This window comes from Pygocentrus nattereri, chromosome 1 (assembly GCF_015220715.1).
Source record: "Pygocentrus nattereri isolate fPygNat1 chromosome 1, fPygNat1.pri, whole genome shotgun sequence".
Taxonomy (NCBI): domain Eukaryota; kingdom Metazoa; phylum Chordata; class Actinopteri; order Characiformes; family Serrasalmidae; genus Pygocentrus; species Pygocentrus nattereri.
The window spans coordinates 53465660-53469498 of NC_051211.1; positions in this window are offsets into that span (position 1 = coordinate 53465660).

A 3839-nucleotide genomic window follows, 5' to 3' on the forward strand; every position below is an offset into this window, starting at 1 on the left:
GGAGAGATGTGGCAGCGTCTGACGTCGATTCCTCAAGCACAGCTGTTCCAGCCTCGGCTGGGTCCAGCGCTCCCAAACGCTCTCTTCACACCACATCGGACTTGTTCAAACAAAGCCAGAGGACCAGAGAGCGGTAGCATGTTATGCTTGTGGATGGCGGTTTGCTCCTGCGCTCCAAGAAACATAGAGGGCTGTCTAAAAGCTTGAAAGAGTAGAGGTCCCTTTTCCCCCTCACCTTCTTTGTACCCAGCCATCTCAGTCACACAGCAACACCCACATACATTTATGCATTGAAGGAGCACAATACGCCCCATTGTTACGACCTGAACACGTGCACATGCAGTGCTGATTCACGAAAAAGTCATAAAGATCATGAAAACAACAGAAAATGACTAATTAATGCTTTTTATATAATTTGAAAATGCCTGCTGCCCTGTTCACACACACCCACCCACACCCACCTTCTAAGCCATTTCTCCTTCTGGGTTGCGGAGGGGGGAGTAGCTGAAGCCCATCACAGCTGGGCGAAAGGCAGGATAGATTAATTAAATTAAGTGACCCTTATTAATTTCACCTCTGCATTTAACCCATCCTTGAAGTGAAACACCACATACACACACTAGGGGGCAGTGAGCACACTTGCCCGGAGTGGTGGGCAGCCCTATCCACAGCACCCGGGGAGCAATTGGGGGTTAGGTGTCTTGCTCAAGGACACCTCAGTCATGGACTGTCGGTGCTGGGGATTGAACCGTCAACCTTCCGGTCGCAGGGCCAGTTCCCTAACCTCCAGCCCACGACTGCCCCAAGTGTCCAGGATACACCCTGGACAGGTCACCGATCCATCACAGGGCTGCTGCCCTGTCCAGTATCTTAAAACGTCATGATCGTCATGATGGTGCGACTAAAATTCTTGATCCATTAAAACTCAACAGAGTTTTCAAATTTTATACATAACTCAATCACTGCGATGTAAACAAAGTCGTTCTGAGTGATTTGATGTGAAACGGTTTAATGAAGAGAAACTTACACACTCAGATTTCTTTACAGTGGTGGTGATAGGAACCAGGGGTCACAACACAAATACAGCCACCTTATTTACTATCAAAAATCCCCAATGAGTTTTTATACATGTTGATGATGGCAAAACAGACATAAATCCAGAAAAGTAAGTTTTCTGTGGGAACTATTTTGACTTACAATGCTTTATGTGGACCTCTCCACAGTAAATGGATTTGGAAAAAAAATGTGCCTTAGGCTAAAAGCTTATCACAAAACTATCATAAAACAAAAACAATGTCTCAGACATCAGCAGGATATTCATGAGATTTCACCGCAATAACTCTCCGAGAGGGAATCGTTAGAGGCATTATGGGGCAGTCGTGGGCTGGAGGTTAGGGATCCAGCCTCGTGACCGGAAGGTTGCCGGTTTGATCCCCAGAGCTGACAGTCCATGACTGAGGTGTCCTTGAGCAAGACACCTAACCCCCAACTGCTCCCCAGGTGCCGTGGATAGGGCTGCCCACCGCTCCGGGCAAGTGTGCTCACTGCCCCCTAGTGTGTGTGTGCTCACTAGTGTGTATGTGGCGTTTCACTTCACGGATGGGTTAAATGCGGAGGTAAAATTTCCCCGTTGTGGGACTAATAAGGGTCACTTAATATTAATATTAATTAAACTCTTCAGACGTCTGGTTCCAATCCCCTCCACTGTGAGCGGTAAGTTTCTCTAGAAAAGACCATTTCACACCAAACCACTATGAGAGACTTTTTACTCTCCAGGGTATATTTTGGTTTTTCCATCTGAAATTGCATGACCAAATCGTAAGGCAAACTTTTCAGTTACTGCATGAAATTAAGGTTTTTTTTTTTCATAAAATCCCCCCTCAAATTACCAGAACATGTGTTTTATGATCTCCACATATCACCATACGCTTACAATTCACTGCTGAAGGCCAAAAATCTCCGACGCTCTTTGTGTTGTTTTCTAAAAGTGATGTTTCCAGAGCAGATCACTGAAGAGACGCCGTCTGTTTATAGTTTAGAGCCCAGATTTGGGGAAAAACGGCTCGACTTTCAGTAGAAAAACAAAGTTCAGCTTCTTTTATTATAAGGGTTTAAAATGACATCACCGTCTATTAGACTGGAGAGAAGAGCTACAGCCTCACACGACGCCCAGCTTCTGAATGGAGCTTATGGAATATGAACGTTATGAAGAACATCACCAAGTGCGGTTTGGACCCACCGGTGGTCCCACGGAGTTAAAAGGTGGCTCTTCTGGGGTTCTTTACATAAGAAAATTGTTCTATGTGGGACCATGAACCTGCTGCATGATTAAAAGGTTCTTCTTTTCATGTAAGGGTTCCTCTGAGTTTCCTTGAAACTGGTGGTCTCAAGGAGTTTAAGAGGTGAGCACCGTTTAATTCTGCAGATATTTTATGATTTTTTTTCCCCCCAAAAAAATAAAAGGTGGAATTTTCCATTCCATTCAGAGTTTAGAAAGTTTATCCTTTTCCTGTTTTGAAGGTACCATGTTTTTTTGTGACAGCAGGCATATGTTCATGGAAATCCAAAGATTTAGATACTATAATTAGGGCACTAAAAATCATGACATCTTATTTAACTGCCATATGAATAACTGTGATAATTTGTCATTTTTCATTCCTTGTGTGCAACTATTAAACAGCACTCAATGCTGCCCTCTAAAGGTGTTAGAGCACCAATCAGATGTTTGTTGTTTTTTATGACGTGTCTCAGAAAATGAGTTGCCTTCTTGTATTTACACGCATTACTTACAAACTCAATTTTGTTTTTAATAAACAATGGAAAACTCCAGCAGCACTGCTGTGTCTGATCCACTCGTACCAGCACGACACACACTAACACACCACCACCACGTCAGTGTTCATGCAGCGCTGAGAATGATCCACCACCCAAACAGTACCTGCTCTGTGGGGGTCCATGGGGGTCCTGACCACTGAAGAACAGGGTAACAGAGTATCAGAGAAACAGATGGATACAGTCTGTAACTGTAGAACTACAAAGTGCAGCTATACAGTCAGTGGAGCTGATAAAATGGACAGTGAGCGTAGAAACGAGGAGGTGGTCATGATGTTACGCCTGATCGGTGTACATAGTTATATAATTTCATGTTCCAATCAAAACCTTCGTTTACATGTAAACATCATTCCTATGCAACATTTTATAAATATGGTGGATTTACCCTTTAAAGGGGCAAAATACATCACTCAAACTAGGTCAGGAGTATTTGACCTAAGGTGCCCTTCACGTTTCCATCAGAAGAAGTAATAGTAGAAGTGGAAAATGTAGAAGAACATCCTGTTTTCCCTTCTGTTCCTATTACTCTTCTACAAAGACCTGCGATTCTATTACCTCTTCCAAGATTTCAGGGTCAGCAAGAGTTGGTTGAAATTCGTTACAGGTTGGCAGAAGTCACCCAGATCCTACACCGTCCACTACAGCATGTGCAGCCATTGGCCATTGGTAGGGACTAATCCTGACCTATGCGGTGTGCCTGCGTGAGGCGGAGCACCTGTAGAGCAGGTTGTTTTGTTCCTCCCTCTTCTGAACAGCCCACTGGCACCAAGCACCTCCTGCCGTTCGGTGACCTGTGGCTCACCCCTGTGCTGGCTTGGCAGGACACACCAGAGCACAAGCACAGATACAGCTCTTCACAGAAAGAGGAAAAAAACAAGACACATAGAAGCACGCACACATACGCGAAAAAAGAAAAGTGCTTCACAGGAAATCTGTTTCCACTACTGGGTCTTGACGCAGAGAGGCTGGTACACGCAAACACGGCGGTTAGCCACAACACAATGAGA